This window comes from Rhinolophus hipposideros (assembly GCF_964194185.1).
Source record: "Rhinolophus hipposideros genome assembly, chromosome: 10".
NCBI lineage: Eukaryota > Metazoa > Chordata > Mammalia > Chiroptera > Rhinolophidae > Rhinolophus > Rhinolophus hipposideros.
Window position 1 is genome coordinate 53,071,680 of NC_138056.1, and position 19,982 is coordinate 53,091,661.

The window sequence follows — 19,982 nt, forward strand, 5'->3', positions numbered from 1 at the left end:
TGGGTATCTACCCCAAAAATCTGAAAACATGTACACATAAAGACATGTGTGCTCCAATGTTCATTGCAGCTTTGTTTAAGGTGGCCAAGACATGGAAACAACCAGAATGTCCTTCGATAGATGAATGGATAAAGAAGTTGTTGTATATATACACAATGGAATACTATCCGGCAGTAAGAAAAGATGATATAGGAACATTTGTGACAACATGGATGGATCTAGAGAGTATAATCCTCAGCGAAATAAGTCAGACAGAAAAAGCAGAGAACCATATGATTTCACTGATATGTAGTAGATAAACCAAAAACAACAAAAGAACAAGACAAACAAATGAGAAACAAAAACTCATAGACACAGAGAATAGTTTAGTGATTACCAGAGGGTAAGGGGCGTGGGGGGTGGAAGATGAGGGTAAAGGGGATCAAATATATGATGATGGAAGGAGAACTGACTCTGGGTGGTGAACACACAATGGGGTTTATACATGATGTAATACAGAATTGTACACCTAAAATCTATGTAATTTCACTAACAATTGTCACCCCAATACATTTTTTTAAAAAAGATATGCAAATAAAATCATACAGAAAAAAAAAAGTATCCCCTAGGCTCTTTTTCGAAATTTATATTCCTGAGGTCCTTGTCAGAGTTACTGAATCAAAATTCTGGAGGCGGGGGGGGGGGGGGGGCAACAATTTGTTCTCCTGGTGATTCCAATGTTGGCAAAAGTTGAGTTCCAAAGATCTATAGTTTACATGTAAAGATTTATACCAGGGCTATACCACAACACTCACCTGGAAATCCATTTATTCAATAGGTATTCTGTGTTCTTGTCATTGATTCATCATCATACATAGCTCGACATTCAGGGCACATAATACATATTTATAAGGATAAGATAAAAGCCTGAGCCTAGAAATGCTTGAAGTCCAATTGGGGGATAAAACTAATATGTAGGAGGTTTGACTTCAAAACCATAAATGTGTTAATATATGTTAAGAAAAAATACATATAATATAGGGATATCACATTACAAACATGATAAACATGTCCAGAGAAATGAGGTACAACCCTGTGGGATGCTGTTATCAGATAATTTTTCTTCAAGGAAGACAACAAATGGGATTAGAAATAGATGACATGGGCACTTGTCTTATTAGGGAGACCACTTCATGGATGGTATAGAAGCCTGACCACTGCACTGCACACCTGAAGCGGAAACTGAATAACACTGAATGTCAACCACATATGATATCAGAGGGTTAGGAGACTGGGGGAAGTGGGTTATCACTTTGTGAGTGGTATAAATGTCTAACTATTACATTGTTTTGCAATGTTAATAAAACTAATAAAATATTAAAAAAAGAAACAGGTAAATGTGGAGTTACATCCAGCCATGTAGTAGTCTAGTGACCCTGAATACATCAAATATCCTCCATGCTTCTGAGGTTCCTCATATAACATAGGGATTATATAGCCAAGATGATGAGGATGATTATGGCAAGGAAGACAATGAAGAATGACAATAATATAATTTCATGATGTTATAAGATGCACACAATGTTTTGGAAAGGGACTGACATAGAGATTATACCCAATGCATTCAAATTCCTTTAACCCCTTTGTACCATAATTATTTTCACTTAATCCACAATCATTCCTGGCCATGAACTGTTGAAAGAATTTCTCTTATATCATCTTAAACAATCTTTACAATGTTCATAAGGCAGATATGTCATCCCAATTTTAGAGATGGAGACAGAGAGAGAGAGAGAGAGAGAGAGAGAGAAAGAGAGAGAGAGAGAGAGAGAGAGAAAAGAAGGAGGAGGAGGAGGAGGAAGAGGGGGAGGGAGGGAGGAAGAGAGAGACAGAGAGATAAAGATAGAGGAGAGGAGATGAGCAAAAGGAAGGGAAGGGAAGGGAAGAGAAACAAGGGAAGAAAGGAAGGAAGGAAGGAAGGAAGGGAGGAAGAAAGAAAGGAAGGAAGGAAGGAAGGAAGGAAGGAAGGAAGAAAGGAAGGAAGGAAAGAAGAAAAGAAGGAAAGAAGGAAGGAAAGGTTTTATATGTGTGATAACATTATCATGTTAAGTCAGTGTTCCATGACATCCTTTGCTGGCTACTGACAATGGCCATTTTCCTTTATCTGTAGAACTCAGCATAACACATATGATAGGACAGGCTTTCAATCTGTATCTGCACAAGTAAAAGACAAACAAATAATATATATTTTTTTGATATTATTGCACCTGATTTTTTTTAGGGTAGTAAAAAAGACATACTTAAAGTATAGAATAGCATGTTAATGATCTGCAAGAAGAGTTTGCCTAGAAGTGATGATTAAATTAATTCGAGAACCAGAACTGAAAAGTAGTGAGCCTTCAGTATAGGCAAACTACTATGAGCAGTCCATGCTTCAACAAGCCATGTTTGGAAAAGTAAGGATGAGGGTAAATTGAGTAAGCATATTAATAATAACATTTGTATAAAACTGTATAGTTTTTCAATACAGTTTTATATACACTATTTCCATATAATCCCTCCATCTACCCTAAGAGATAAACAGAGATATGTCCCCTGTTTAAATAAAAATTATGAAGGTTAAAAAGCTTTCTTTCTCTATAATTGTGATAGGAGAACTCCAAACACATGTTCAGTCCTGTGATCTTTTACGGCCTACCATCCCCTGGCCTTTTCATTACTTGATTACCATGCGTCTACCTCATTCTTCTTTCTCATCTCTGCATCTATCCTGAGAGGCTTTCTCAACTGCTGGTTAAGTTCTATCTTCACTCTGCAGCCATCCCTTAATCCACACTATAACCTTACGAGCACAAAAAACTACCGTGATTTCCCAAAAATAAGATGGAGACTTATATTAATTTTTGCTCCAAAAGACACATTAGGGCATATTTTCAGGGGATGTCTTATTTTTTCATGAACAACAATCTACATTTATTCAAATACAGTCATGTCTTCTGGAACATGGTCATAAGGTACTAAATGCTTCCGTCTGGCTGACGATCTTAACTGGGGTTTATTTTTGGGGAAAAATGGTAATCATCTTCTCCTTTGCTCTTCTGCTGGGGTGAAGGGATTAGAGTGGAAAGGAATGAAGAAAGGAAGAGGTGATCCTTAGGTAATGAGAAACAGGGAGGAGAGAGGAAGTGGAGACTTATGATCCTGCAGAAAGCTTTTGCAGATTTCTGCGTTTTGCTGAGTGTTGTTTCTATTTCTTTCTGTATAGATAAATTGATGTAAATATTCAGAAAAAAATATTAGGTAAAAACATCGCTTTTCTTTTATCAATTTTTTTCCCCTAATGTGGTTTTGTTAATGAAAAGGAAGTTGATGATGGTAATACAACTTCATATTTACAGTTTTTTAGTCCTCATTTGATCTTTGTAACAACATGAAAACAAACCAAGGTTCAGAGTAAAGGAATGACTTTCTTCAAGGTCACTTAGTTTAAAAACAAGTACAGCTGGATCTTGAAGCCCCATATTCTTTCTATTATCATATCCTGTAGCTGGCATGTGGAAACCCTGTCATTATAATAACTTTAGACCAAATTAATCTATCTTCAGATAGACATGATTTATATAAAATTCCCACAAGGCAAGTCCTGTCATTTTAAATTCAGCTGAACAGGTGAAACAAACATGTGGTTTTATAACATGGAGCAACCAATTTCCTACCATGAATGGAGCTGACATCAATTTCAAAGAAACAAAAGCAAGAAAGAAACAAATCAGGTTAGCGTGGCTGTTTACAAAGTGAGAATTGGAACCACAACCACATGTCCGCAGACTTTTTGTGTCAGAAGACAATAGTTTGCAGCATTTCTCCAAGCTTGCTTTCAATTAAGAGTTGCTAATTACTACTACTTGGATATTATGCTTTATTTTCAAGTATATTTTGCCTCAAATACATTCTCAGGTTCTCCAAAAGAGTCTTGTTAATAAGAAATATTCTGTGCAGCATCTTCAAGGAGGCAGGATAATGTCATGAAATGGACTGTGAAGTTAGGCAGAACTGGTTTCAAATTCCAGCTCTGACAGTTTTTACCTTTGTTATATTGGACATATTGTAGGAAATGGACCGTGTTTCCTCAAAAATAAGACCTAGCCTGACAACCAGCTCGAATGTGTTTTTTGGAGCAAAAATTTATACAAGACCTATTCTTACTTGACTGTAAGACCGGGTATAATATAATATAATACAATACAATATAATGTAATAAATATAATACCAGGTCTTATATTAATTTTTGCTCCAAAAAACGCATTAGAGCTGATTGTCTGGTTAGGTCTTATTTTCGGGGAAACACGGAAATCATCCCGAGTCTCTATAGTTTTATGAGAAGTTTAAATGAAAACTTTTCTTCCAGTGCTTGCAAATATATTCAAAATTCAGCAATGACACTCATTTGTATGCTTTACACATCTACTGTGTGACCCTACCAGATAGAAGGAGCACTATACATACTTATAGACTTGCAGGAATTCCAGTTATATGTCTTAAACGACGGAAGTCAAATACAAATGTCGGTTATCTGTATCAAGCCTTGGTGTTGGACTGAATGACTGAGATCAGGGTCCCACCTGATGATAGAGGAATCTCTCATTGCTGAATCTTTCATCACTGCTGTCAAGTGCTCTAGCTGATGTTTATAGCTTTATGATCCTGGGGGAAGCACTTGGTATTTGTTTTGCCATCTGTAAGATGGGAATAAGATAGCAGGTTGTGGTCTTTCTACCATTGATGATTTTGATGAAGATGAACTCAGATACTACATGTGAAAATCTTCATAAAGTGTAAAAGTCTATTTTAATACAGAGAAGCGTTATTGCTACTGTCTCGTCTTGAACTGATGGTTGATGGTGTTTGTGAATCAGAGATCAATTGTTTGGCCAGGAATGTGGATTCTGTAACAATATATATTTTTAAAGCTTAGAATAAAGCAGAGAATAAAATTAGAATGTTTGAGATCATCATGGAAAGATCATCTAAAGGTTTTGTTATTATTTAATTCTTTTTTTCTCTCCCTAGAAGTTAAGTGTACTTGTAAACTCCTCATTTGTATTCTTTTCTTTGTGCTGGTTCAGGAATGACACAGTGAAAAAAAAATCCTATTCTCATTATATTTCTGACTTGTTCAAACTTAAGCACATTTTGAGCTAACTTTTCTTATGAGATTTTACCATTGTTTCTTGGCTTAAGAAAGAGAAGAAAGGAGTCTTATTTATCATTTTATTTGTAGGACGGAATTTGCCTCGAAACTTTTTTCTATCTCACTGAATGGAAGGAAAACATCTTGGACAAGGGTGCCTATCACTGATCATATTTCCATTAAAGCACAGCCAAGTTCAGTTCATTTCCAAAACCATGTATGTGCTGAGTATCCACTCTGCCTCACTCTGTGCTAGTAGGTAATGAGAGGAGAAAACATGGCTCCTTGTTCTCAAGGAGTTCAGTATACAGTTGCGGGGGGAGAGGGGGAATGCTTAATTACAATTCAATATGTTGAATCATTTCCTATCGGTGTGCACAGCAGGCCTGGAGAGCTCACAAGATGGCCACCTAGACTGAGGTGGCAAAACAGACAAGGCAGTCTTCCTGAATGAGGTTACATGCTTTTGTGTCAGAAAAAATTAAAATATTAAACGAGACAAATTCTCAAAATGACTAGCTAATTTTATTTCAGAAAATAATATTCCAGAAAACAGTTTGATCTTTACTTTCCCTGCAGTATTACACTTTGACTTACTACTAATCTGTTTTTCATTGGGTTCAAGGGTAAAATGTAACTACTTGACAGCTAATCTAGAAAAATCTAGAAAGGTGAATCCAAGTGTTGGATTTTGTAAAACAGCTGATTATATTTTCTTAAGGCTGCTGTAAGAGGAATAGAAACGTTTCATCTTCCAAGTACAAACAACTAACTTGTTTCACTGTATTTAAAAACACACACCTTCTTAAGAACTTGTTGTAAGTGTAGACTCTTTCTCAGAGTATCATGTACCACACATCAAATGAAAATATTGTGATCTGCTACACTACTTCACTAACAGTGTATTTGAAGTCATACATTTTTCCCTTAGCCTAGGGAAAAGAAAAAAAAAATCAACTCCCTAATTTATTATTTAAGAAGTCTTGTTAGATCAAAAGGAAAGAAAGGATGAACAGAAGCAAAGAGCATAAAAACCTTTAATATTTGAATGATGGAGTTGTATTTGGAGTGGCCTTTCTCACTGCTGGTGCACAGCATAGCAGAGAAAAGAAACCTAAGGGTGATTTGCTCAAGGTTGTTCAATGTGAGTCAGAAAAGATTGGATATTTGAATGCAAGGCAGAGCTGGCATCTTTCTCCCCTAAGAAAAGTATTTTTGTATGTGATTGGTTTCAATCCCAAAAAGTAAACACAATCACATTTCATACATTTCAAGCAGCAAACAAGGTGTAGCTGCTTTTCTTTAAGGGGAGAAATGTTTGGGAGGCTTCAGGAGATGACATATTTCCTACAAAACAAAAATACAAACATGTTGCTCTGTGAGCGTGTGGAGAGATTGGTGTGGCCTCCTTGGTACAAATACTGAGGGTAGGGAGATGAAACTCATCAGAGGAAGAGATGGGAGGAAACAGTGAGAAAGCAAGAACTGGGTAGCAGGAACTGCTACTGCTTCCTGCAACTTCCTAAGCTCCTTGACACTTACCACCTTTGCATGCTTTTTAGTTCCTCCTCACCTTGCCTAATCATTCCAAGTAAATCCTATCTCCACTGTTAACATCTAGTCCACATGCGAGGCCATGGGACCTCCTGCTTAAGAGTTTAGTATGTCCTGTTAAATAGCACTGCATTCAAATACAAAAGTTATTTGCTATTAGCTTTGGGGCTTTTGACAAAATAATTCACCTCTCTGAACCTCAGGCTTTCTTTAGGGGGAAAAGAAGGAAATAATATTGTCTGCTGCAGAGGTGGTTGTGGAATTAAATGAAGAAATTCATATGCTCAATGCACATTTTCAAGGCATATATTGTTTTCTTTTGCTTGTCTTCACTTAAAGAACATTGGTGTTCTTTACTAAAACATGAGGTTACTTTGAAGCCTATCAAAATAGGCTTTGCTACTAAATTCCAATTCTTTCTCATTAAACAATTTAGTGGTAATCCTAAACCATCTGTGGATAGGGGGGTAAAACAACTGTGGCCAGAAAGTACATTCCCTTCCTTTATAACCCAGTTTTATTTTGCCCCTCTTATTTACCCTAGCATATTTGCTTCTTACTAAAGAACATTATTCCTAAACTCACAAGTGTTTTTCTGTTTTGGTAGACTGTTAACCCTTCACTATTGTGAAATCCTTTGTGATGCTTTTCATGTGGTTTTGTTCCCCCTATGGGGTCAGTATGTTCCAGTAATGACAAAGAGGTATAATGTAAGCCCCATTTGGCAGAAAGGAGCTTGATTAGGAAATGGAATTCCCTGTGAAACTGCAACACCATGACACTCCCTGTATAAGACCACGTGTCCTTCCTAGATAGATGTAACTCCGAACATTGTGATCTATTTTTTTTAATACTCAACATCATTTGAGTTGTCCACTTTCTTCTGGAGAGAAGGAAAGCTGGGCTCTTCTGATTCTCAAATTAGCAAGTTTTTACCCATGTACAATAGGAGACTGAGGGCAACTTTTAGAGAAAGAATGAACAAAGTCAGGCCTAATATCATAATAAGGGGGTCTGAATGTCAAACGGAATTTTATTAGAGGCTTAATATAAAAAAATCACATTTGTATTAATTATAAAGAGATACAGGCTTGAATTAAATGGATTTGTTAGAGAGAAAGTAGGCCTAGAAAGTAAGCCATTAAAGTCAGCATAGGTAAGAAAGATAATGAAGCAAGGTGAAGACTGGCAGATAAGAAGACGGGCTGGTTAGAATGCTGGGGTCCTAATTAGAAACCTGGCAGAAAATTAGGGATCTGAAAGGCAAGGGAGTTGTGGTCAGTGAATAAGCTTTCAGAGAGATTAACAACTACAGGTCATCACCAATGACAATTGTGGATTGAGAAGTGATATAGAGAAGTGGAAACTGTTATAAGGAGGGGCCTCCAGACCCTCAAGGCCCAGAGACTGTACTGGAGACACATAGAAAGAACCCTGTGTTTAGGGATGAGTAGTATTCCATTGAGTATATGTACCACATCTTCTCTATCCAATCATCGGTCGAACTATTCAGCCATAAGAATGAAGTATTACCAGATGAAATATTACCATGTATGACAACATGGATAGACCTCGAGGGTATTAAGCTAAGTGAAATAATTCAGATGGAAAAGGACAAGGACAATATGAATTCACTCATATGTGAGATATAAAACAAAAAGCAACAAATGAACAAACAAAAGAAAAAAACTCATAGACACAGACAACAGAATGGTGGTTACCAGAAGGGAATGGGGGTTGGGAGTGGGAGAAGAGGGTAAAGGAGGTCAAATATATTGTGACAGAAGGAGACTAGATTTTGGGTAGTGAGTACACATGGAGTGTACTGCTTTGGTATTATAAAGTTGTACACCTGTAACTTATATTAATTAATGTTAACCTAATAAATTTAATTTAATTTTTTTTAAAAAGAACCCACATGTTTTAGGTTCATCTTGTCTACCCCAGGATTTTGTTTCTTACAATTAGATTGGTGCAAAGGTAACTGCGGTTTAACAGGTTAAAAATCATTGTAAAAATCCCAATTACTTTTGCACCGACCTAATAAAAGACATTTTTCCAAATCTCACACATTTTTCTGTCTACTTTCTTACTCTTTCCACCAGACTCAACTCTGTAAGAGTCAGTACAGAGAAGATAATGGTTCAACAAAACTGAAGTCAGCCAAGAATTCAAGGGAGTTAATTTGGTTACACAAGATAATAGAATTTAGGAAAGGGAGCTGTGAGGTATAAGCTGGAAATTATAGGCCCTGAAGAATTTTCTACATTAAAGTGGTAGAAGTGTACTTGGGAAAGTTTCCTCACTAGCAAAGAGCATGGGGAAGTCTGGCTTTGAAATGAATCAAGGGTGAGTTGATAAACATCCCTTTGGAGGATTGTTTGGAAGGCGGTGTCTACTTAGAAAAACCACATATTAATAAAAAAAAAAACACAAAACAAAAACATGAGCAAAATGAATGTTTTTTGGACATAAGAACACGTTTCCATTGCTTTACATACATTAGCTCATGAAATACATGCAATATCCCTGAGACTCTTATTATTATCTCCCCTTTACAGAACAGAAAACTGGATTAAATGGAGGTCAGTGATTTTCCCAAGGTCACATAGTCAGTGAAGGGCAGTGAATTCCAAGCCACATCCTTCTCATTTAGTCTGCAGCCCCTATACTGAACCTGTGTTAATATATTTTGTGTACATTAGTGGAGGATAGCAGTAAGAAAACAGACTAAATGTGCCAGGAGAAAAAGACACAGATTTGAGGAGAAATTGATGGGGGAAGGCAGGCATATATCAAGGGCTCTCTGAATGAATAGAAATGATTGAATGATTCATGTTGGAAGGTGAATTCTATAGACGGATCTAAGTATTTTGGATTACCAAACAGAAATTTGGTGAAAAAATAATTTTGTGCCACATAAATCTTTCGCCCCAGGTAGACCCTAGAAACTTGCTTAAGGTTTTGAATAAATTTTCCAGGATAAACAAAAAATCTGCTGGTAAGATTATGGAGAATTTCATGCCAGTGGATTGAAACAGAATTGGTTCCCTTCTAAATATACATATAATAAATGCTGTGTGGAAAAAAGTACATAGCAAAATTTGACCTTATTTTATCAGCATGGTGATATTTTCCCCAAATCTAAGACAGCATTGATAGAGAGACTCAACATTATTTTACGTACCACTTAAAAAATACTGAAAATTTTTCAAAATCATAATTTTAACAACTACATAATACTCCATTATGTGGCTATGCCATTTTATTTTTTATTTTTTATTTTAACAAGCCCTGAATGATTGGGCAGTAGTTTGTTCCTAATGTTTCATTATTGAAAATAGTGCCACATTAATAATAAAATAATTTGAATGTAAATGTCAGTACCTGTATTTGATGATTTCCTTAAAAGCGTTGCTCCTAAATTTAATTAGTAGATCAATATGCATAAATAATTTTAAGACTTTACCTATGTATTCCCCAATTGCTTCAAAGAAAAGTCATTTAATTTACACTAGTAAAACAATTTTAAAGCCAGAGATCATGAGGACAAGAAACCAGTACTTAAAAGCTCTTCCCAGAATCTAGATTCTACCAGAGAAGCCAGCACTCAGTGGACCTACACCTTATTTCAGCACTGCCCAATCCATTCTTATTTCCCTTGATTCAGAATCGATTTCAAAGCATGTGTTGTTTCTAGACTGTTTCTACTCAGCAGACTAAAGAGGATGTCATACCATCTGTTTCTCAAAATGCGTATGAACTGTTCTGAGACACTGCAGCCTCCCAAGTTCCCTTCTTCTCAGACAAGTAGAAAAATTCCTGGGTGATAACCCCCGTCCAGCTATGTTTTCACACCATCACACCTTTAGTGGACAATTCTCAGTTACCCCAAATAAACTGTTCATATATTTTCTGTACATATAGGTCCTGCCATACTTGCTGACCAGTTTGAGGCAAACAGACCAAAACAGTAACTGCTTTACCCATTTGTACTGTTTGCTTTATTGAACTCAGCCTTTTAAGAGGGTCTGACCAAGAGGGCAGTAGTGTATGACCTGACCACACCGCAAAGCCAGATTGGTTAAATTTCAGTTCATCTCAGTTTTGTGGGTTAGAATATGTGGATATAAGTAACAGCTCTCCAAATAGCTTACCTCATTCAACCACACCGTTTCGGTCCAATCAGTCCAGTGAAAATGTGATTTATCTAGGAAAGAAGAAATGTAAGAATGAGTAAGGCATACAATTGAAAGTAAGATGTGCATGTAAAGTATTCAGACAAGTTCAATTCTTGCAGTAAAAATAACAATCTTGCTCCATAATTCAGGAAAGGAACAAAAATACAATAAGATAAAATAATGTTTCTATCAAAGGACTCAAACACCACCTATAGAATTTAGACCCATGTTGAGTCTGGCCTTCAGAAATGACTTGGCGAGATGAAACAAGAGTCATTTAATCTCTCTAACTTCAATTTTCTGAATGCAGAGAGCTGCAGCGGCACCCCACCTCATTAACTCAGGGAGGGGTCTGGCAAGTGAATTTGGTCTGATTACAAAATGCCTCTGACATAGCAAGTGCAACATGTTTATGTCCTCCCGTGATTTGACTTCTCCCAAGGTATCACCTATGTGTTAATAAGCAACTTTAATTCACGCTGGTAAGAAAGAGATGAGTCTAATCCTAAATCTATAATCATGTACTTAGGCAAGAGTATTTTTCTCAGTATGAAATAATCCTGAAACCATTCTGACGCAGTAGTATTCATATATTAAAAGAAAGAAAAGTAATGTCAGGAAGAAACCTTCTCTTTGCCTCTGTGTATTACCTTTTCAAAGAAATGCATAATTAATTATGATTGTTATGCCTTATTTTATTCTTTATGAAAGGATTAAAAGCTCAAGTAATTTCAGCAGAAACCCGAAGATTTCTCTAAGATTCTGGAACTCTACACCTTCAAATTAGTTTAACTATTATGACTTAGGATCATGACTTTTATTTTAACATCCCAACAATGTTAAACATTAAGATACCAATTCGCATTCACAAAGTTCAAAGTGAAAAGTTTTTTTCATTTTTATGTGTTTAAATCACCACTGTAAACATTTTTACTCAAATATACCCAGTCCTAACATCACATTTTGGTCTTCCAGGCTTTATGTAACATTTCAAAAGAATACATTTTATGTTTCACTAGTTATAAGGCATACCAAATGGTAGTATTAGAAATAAATCTTCATTAAGTTCATGTTAGAAGACAAATTGGCCCAAGGACTTCTACTAGAAAGAGAAAAAATGTTTCTTGGATTTGCAAAGGAAACTGTGTAAGCTATAATCCATCTAGCTTGGCGTCTTCCTTAGTGTAAGAATCCTAACTAAAAATGCTGATCACCAATCAATACATTTTTTATTAGATTTATTGGGGTTACACTGCTTAGTAAAATCAGGTAGGTTTCAAGTGTACAATTCTATACATACAATTCTATAATACATCATCTATATATTGCATTGTGTGTTCACCACCCAAAGTCAAAACTTCTTCCATCATCTTCACCATACATTTTACCATCTTTTCCCTCTTCTGCCACCATCCCTCGCTCCTTACCCTCTGGTAACCACTAAACTATTGTCTGTGTCTATGAGTTTTGTCTGTTCGTTTGTTGCTTTCAGTTTTATATCCTACATATAAGTGAAATCATATGGTTCTCGACTATCTCTGTCTGACTTATTTCGCTTAGCATGAAAATATCAAGGTATCACTTCACATCTGTTAGAATGACTGTTATCAACAAGACAAGTAATAACAAATGTTGGAGAGGCTGTGGAAAAAAAGAAAGCCTCATACACTGCTGGTGGAATGTAAACTGGTATAGCCACTATGGAAAAAAGTATGGAGTTTCCTCAAAAAATTAAGAATAGAACTACTATGTAAGCCAGCAGTCCCTCTTCTGGGTATTTACCTAAAAATTGTGAAAACATTTATCCATAAAGATATATGTGCTCCGATGCTCATTGCAGTTTTACTTACGTTGGCCAAAACATGGAAACAAAGTGTCCTTTGATAGATGATTGGATAAAGAAGATGTGGTGCATATACACAATGGAATATTACTCAGCCATAAGAAAAAATACTGCCAATCAGTAGATTTTGATGACGAGTCCTGAACTTGTTAAATCCATCATCTAATTTGCCTTTTGGGCTCAAACTCACATTTGCACGTACTGACTTAACAAACAAATATATCATCATTTAAAAATTATCCATCACAACCAGTAATCATTTTCTGATATTTTTTTCCTGTTTCTCCCAAACTAGGGCTAAAGTAGATGTTTTTGGAGATGTCCTCAGAATGCACCGCACATTAATGTCTTATAGTATTTTTTATGAAATGTGATGGTTGATGGTTTAGTATGGCCTTTTTCCTCATCATACTTCAGTAAAGGAGGTTGACCACATCTTAATCACTGATGAGGCAGAAATTATTAACAGGTGTGTTTGAAACCTCTCCATTTTCTGCTCAAAACAAATAAAAACATGGTTTTGCTCACTTAGGTTAACTCTTCATATTCTCAATAACACACTCTTTTGTTTGAACATAGTTCTTTCATTTTCAATTTCTGGTATATTCTATTAGGATAATTTATAGCGAGCAGAGAACTAGAAAGTTATAAGAAAAGGAGATGGAAACAGGAAGGACAGGAAGGGCCAAGTGAGTGGATTCTCAGGGGCAAACAGAGGGGAAAGAAAATGCACTGTTTAGATGGAGAGTATACAGCATAAGCGCAGCACAGCAAAGCTAGGGGTCAGCAGAATCAGAAGATCAGAAAAGGACAAATAAGAGACAGAAAAAGAAGGGGGGAGTTAATTAATTAGTTGGTTGGTAAGAGACTCTAAGGAGAAGAAAATGGTGCTAAAGTACAGGATAGAAGAGAATTTTAAAAAGTTTAGGGACCATGTTTCCTAATCCTCTTCACTGGTCTTTGAGAGAGATGAATAATAGCTGAAGTCTCTTTGGACATTAACTGACTTCTTTGATGGCAAAACACCCTGTGCTGAATCAATAGGTCTTTATATTTTAATGGTGTTATAATCACTTATGCACCCTAATTATTCTGCACAAACTGTATTTCAGATAAGAGTTCACTGCATTAAAAGAATGTCTGAATAAGTAAAAGTTCTGTATGGTTAATTTTTTCACTAGGGGAAGAAATTAAAAGATGAGAATTTAACACGTATGTAAACGATTTGTCACCCCATCATGTGTGGCGACCTCGTTCATTTTTTTTTCATCAAGGATAAAAACTGTGTTACACAAGATAATTAAAGAAACTAAATATAGGTCTTATATGAGAATGGAAGAAAAAAATGTAATATCAAGATTCAAGTGACACAAAATGGAAGTTTCATTTATTTAATAACAATTAAGTTGGAGGCAAATTGTCAGGTACTAAGGATCAAAAGACTGTTGCTCTGAGGAGGCTTGCAATTCAGTGGGTGAGAGAAAAGAACTTCCAAAGTCATCTCACTGTTCTTACTAGACGGAAGCCCAAGTTCAATGGGCACAGAAGGAAGGACCTTCTAAGGGTCAGGACTCTCTTCATAGGACTCATATTTCAAGGATGAGTTGTTGTTCAGCATGGTTGGCAGAGAAAACTGCATATATAGGAGCTTGGGGGAGTGAATAGGCATGCTATGTTTAAAAATCTGAAGAAGGTTGTATGTTTCGAAAATGTGGTGCTTTGAATGGTGGGTGGAGTGAGGGGCTTGGGATGGAGGGGGATGAGGATGGAGGTCAGGTTCAGATGAGGAATACCATGAATAAACGAATGCCATGATTAATTGAAAAAAAGACTTTTCCTGAAGAAAGGAGAGAGATAAGGTACATACACGCTTATTTATTTATTTTAAGATAGAAGATGCCTCTCGCCTTGCAGAAAGATGACCCTGTAGCAGGCAAAGCTGGTGAAAATGAATTCAGATGAAAGATGGCGAGAGAGTTACAGGAGAGATTGTATTCAACAGACATTTTTGGAGTCAGGACTGGCAGGTGTGGTGACTGGATGTGAAAGGTGAGGGCAAGAGAGAAATTGAGGAAGACACAGAGGTTTGTGGTTTCAGGGACTGGGTGGATGATGGTTACTCTGTTAACTGAAATGGGATATGTAAAAAGAGCAGTCCTGGCAAGAAAGACTATACGTTCATCTTAGATGTGTTGCATTTGAAGTACTAGTAAGACATCTAGCACTTTTAGCCATAAATAATATGTCCTACATTATGACGATAATCTGGGTTTGTTACAAATGAGCATCAGCCTTATGGATGTAAGACAAGGCAAAAAAGCCAATGTGAAAACTCTGGGCAGGGCTCGGAGTGTGAATCAGTGTTTAAGAGAAAGGGAAAGGAATTACTGAGGAGGAATCTTACAAAAAAAAAAAAAAATACTGTGCGGATCCAGGAATCTGAACTGAAAAGAAGTTCAAGAAAAACGGAGCCTTTGTCCTCCAAAGAAAAAATCACGGAGTGAAAGAAAGTTTAGGATTTAGGCTTAGAAGTCTTCAGTTTCTTCCATCTGAACATTAACAAGGGATATTGATAAGCTCCACACTAAAGAATATATGAGAATATTAAAATGATACTTTCAGCAGTAACAAAGTGTAAGTGCTTCTGAATTATAAATTATTATATAAAGATAATAAAAATGTATATTTTGAATAGAAATATATCTTCCTTCTTTCCTTTCTTCCTTCCTTCCTTTCTTCCTTCCTTGCTTCCTTTCTTCTTCTTTTTTCCTTCCTGTTGGCATGTGGACACCACAGTATTTATCATTTACTTCAATGGGCACTGCTAGGAAATGAGAGCATCATATTCAAGTCTAAAGGGGTTTGGTTCCAAATTCTAGAGGAAAGATACCAATTAATGCTTACTCCAGGAACTGGAGACAATTTCCAGGTGAAGGTGAAAATGAAGTTGGAAAGATGAGTGAAGTTTTAACATACAAAGAAAATGTACAGCAAACAAAGGAGATTTTCAGTTCAAGTTCGCACAATGAAAATCTTCAACAAGACTGCATTTTACCAGGCAAATGTAATCCCTAGAATTTCTATATTCTTGCTTGAAGATTTAAAACGGCTGCTTTGGACATGTAGATCTTTTGTTCTATGAACTCTGTACATAAATGATGACCCAAATCAATGAAATATTTCATCCAAACCGATGTAAATGCAAATGTCCTCATTTTAGACAGCTGCAGTGGTTCTTTCTGTACATCTGGGAAACAGCTGTGGAGCCTCATCTTTATACTAGTTTTTGTTTAACTTCAAATAAGTGTCAAGACTAAAAGAAATGTAGGTGATTAGAAGGTGGTAAACATTTCAGAAATACACAGGAGTTTCGGAGCACTTTTCTCTATGAGGGTTTCTGTGTGGCCCTTCTTTCATAGAGCTGGTGGGATGGAATGTTCCCATGGATTACCTTTCCTCATCCAAACTTGGAGGGCGTCTAGGCTGACCAGAAAGTGAAGCTGTTACCGATTCCAAAAGGACTCTGCTCCAGGGATTACACAGAACAAGTAATGGGATAGTCGTTTTCAAGGCCAGGCATATGTGATTATTCACGGAGACACAGAGGTTACGATAGGATAGACCAAAGCTGATGATGACAGTAAGAGGCAAGATGCAGGGCCTGACCCTTTGCTGCAAAAAGCTGGAGAGACCATGCGTCTGAGCCAGACAGCTGATGAGCTGTCTTCTCCTTGGGATTCATACCACAACGATAGGCTAATAGATTTATACCATAAAGGCACTGACCTTGCTGGGCAGGAACATTTTCTCACAAGAGAGAAAAAAGGCGCAATATGCCTGGCATGCTACAGTTTTGACAGAGACTGACAGCATGGGCTGGCCCCAGTCTCCAGAAGGCATATACATAGGCTTTTGCATTGTTACCCTTTGATTAACTTCTGACATACTTTGCAACATGAAATGCTTACAGGGAAATTGCTCTGTAATGCTGGCTGTAACATCTAGAAACTTTGCCAGTGAGAGCTAAAATATACCCTGAAGCAGCTCTGCTGAAATAATGTGTGTGTGTGTGGTGCGCTTGTGTGTGTACCCATGCATGTGTGTAAAGGGGACACATTTTGGTCTTTACATTTTCTTCCTCATAATGCTATTATTCAAGAGTGGTGTTTAGAAAAAGCTTCTCACATGTTATAGCATATTGCACATGGAGAGACTTAAGCAAGGCCGAGATGGAAATGAATAATGCATGAAGTCAGAGACCTGAAGCAAATGTTAACTAATTTCAAAATGGGTCAAAATCACAACAATTAAGGCTCTGACATGTGAAGTCATTTTTTTTTCGCCCTAAAATATTAACCAACTTGCTTCACTTCTTCTAGATTGATTTGTAGAGCATGAAAGGTCATTTTGGAGGCAGAGGGGGAATTTGGCTTCTACAAGCCATCCATAATGAGAGCCAATAAATTAGGTTAAGTTCCTGTTTACCTAAGCTGAAATATTGATGTCCAAGCCCACATTGAATGCAAATCTCTACATTAATCATTTTTCTCCAGTTGGGAAATTCAGACCATGGTAACACATGCTTTGATAGACCTATACATCATAGTTACAGCAACATTAGACAGTGCCTCAGTGACAGAATACAAATATATTGCATTGGATTTCCTTCATTTTCCCCTAGCCTGACTTTTATTTGTGTCTGCAAACTCTGCTTGGGTGTGTGAAGTTTTGACATGGGTTTGGGTGATATTTTTGGCTCAGGAAATAACTGAAGACTGGTAACAAGAATTTCTTGTTGATGTTGGTTACCTGCCAAGCAAATCTAGAGGTGGCTCACATCTAGTTCTTTACACATAGCACTCTGATGATCAAGTTCCCGAGGTCCAGCCTTCTCCCATTCACACAGTAATAGCATCTGTGTTTCTCAAAGCGGGATCCAAGAACCTTCTGCATCTGCTCATCATGATGTTTGCCGGGAAGTCAATTTCCTAGACCTTGTACTACCATGTTTCCCCGAAAATAAGACCGGGTTTTATACCATATTTCCCTGATAACAAGACCGGGTCTTATATTAATTTTTGCTCCAAAAGACACATTAGGGTGTATTTTCACGGGATGTCTTATTTTTTTCATGTACAACAATCCACATTTATTCAATTTATACAGGTTATGTCATCTGTGTCTGGAACATCATCATAACATACTAAATGCGTCTGCCTGGCTGACGATCTTAACTGGGGCTTATTTTTGGGGCAGGTCATATTTTTTGGGGAAACATGGTAGATATGCTCAACTAGTTTCCCTTAGTGGGGCCAGGAGATCTTCATGTTTACGGGATCTCCAATTGTTCATTATACACTCTATTGTTTGATAACTGCTGTAGACAGCTACCAGCTTTAGGCTCCTAATAATCACTCTGGTCTTGTGACTTTTTTACCCAAAGCCATTCCATATCTAAATTTATTCTAAACCTCTACTAAGTTTTATACATAGCCCCCTTCTTCTACTTATGTAGAGGTCTTCTTCTAGCTCTCATTCATTAAGACTGTTATTCTTCATTTGCACAAGACTCCCAAACCACTATTTCCAACAGTGAGGCTTTACGCGAGCTTCAGATTCATATATGAAAAGGCCTGTTGGACCGCCCCACTTGGCGTCTTAATGTCCCAAAGCGAACTATGCCTTTCTGTGTGTCACTATCCATCCAGACAACAATTCTGGTAGTCTCACTGATCTTCCTGTCTCCCTTTTATTTTCATCATGTAAATCATCAAACAAATCACCTGTGTCATGTCTCTGCAGTGGCTGCCCTTTTTCCTTCTAGCCCTGTCTTAAGTTCAAGACATCACCACTCCTCACCTGAAGCACTGTAATAGACCTCTAACTATTTTCCCTGCCTTTTGTCTCGACTTTTAAAATCAATCTTCCATGTGGTTGCTGAGTAGTTGTTCTAAAAATAAATCTGACTGAGTCACTTGTTTCCTTAAAACCGTACCTCTTTATGAAGGATAAAATCTAGGTTTCCTGGCATGACACACCTGCCTTTTTCCAACCTACCCATACTCAATTTCCATCAATTCTCAACCTGATTTTATACTTCTAATATAACAGTTTGTAGTGAAACTTATACAGACCGTGCTTTTTCAAAAATCTACATTTTAGCTCCTATTTTCCTACTGCTTGGAATGCCCTTTGCTCCTCAGTTATTTCCACTTAGGAAGGTATTTCTCAATAACGATAATTATTATAAATGTTACTTTACAATACCATTATCGAATATTTATTTGGTACTTACTCTATCTTGAACATTGGGTTAAAAATTCCTTTTAATTCTCACAAGAATTAAAATCTGATCGCCACCATTAGATGTCTTTTTAACAAAAACAAGGAAACCTCAAGGTTTTCCTTAATCTGTAGCTTACTTTACTTCTTCCCTTAACACCACCAACACTGGTACTTAATTCAACGAAAACATTTAGCCTACCATATTGAAAGAGCATGTTTTCATTCTCGTCTCTTAATCACTAAATTACCTACTCCATAAAGACAGAGCTTACGTTTTATTCAGCTCCATTGTCAAAGTATGTAGCTCGGAATCTGGCACATGGAGAGGCTGCCCAGTCAACATGTACTTCACTCAACAGCTCTGATTCATGGTCATGAAGACTATCACTGTGAGCAGCTCTTCTCAGTATACTTAATGGGAGATTATTTGATCTAAGGCCTTGAACTTCAAAGGTAGAGGCAGCACCATACTCACATTCATGTCCCCTTGCAGTGAAACCAGTGTTGCACCTTATATAAGATCAATACTCAAACGTGTTAGAAGAAATTTAACTGCAACTATCTGGACTTTAGAACTATTAAAGTGATTTTTAGTTCTACTAACATTTAGAAATAGAGTCACTGTTAAAAGCAAAATCGTTAGACATACTAGCTATATTTAAGAAGCATAATGTCAGAATGGATATTCATTAGGCTTAATGGGTTTGTGTGTGTCAGACAAAATAAATGTAAGAACTCATGATGGAGTATAGACAGGACATAAGAATGGATCCTTGTGGTGAGAAAGGGACAAGTTGCTTCTGGGAGGGAGATAGGAACCGCAAAAATTAAGGAGCTCCAAGGCATGCGTTCTTTTACACTAAAAGTTTAAAAACTGTTCAACAATTATGTATTTTTGACTATATCTGAATATGACTATTAGAATAATATAATAATAATGAGCTACCGT

The 19,982-nt window shown here is 36.8% G+C and overlaps 1 long non-coding RNA gene across 1 annotated transcript in view; it reads right to left on the reverse strand.

The window, feature by feature from the left end:
- LOC308503760 overlaps window positions 1-19,982 on the reverse strand; it is a 965,753-nt gene that overhangs the window by 158,762 nt on the left and 787,009 nt on the right. Inside the window, exon 4 of the long non-coding RNA XR_013994239.1 lies at window positions 10,882-10,934. This is a non-coding gene — a long non-coding RNA (uncharacterized lncRNA). The remainder of the gene's footprint in view (window positions 1-10,881; window positions 10,935-19,982) is intronic.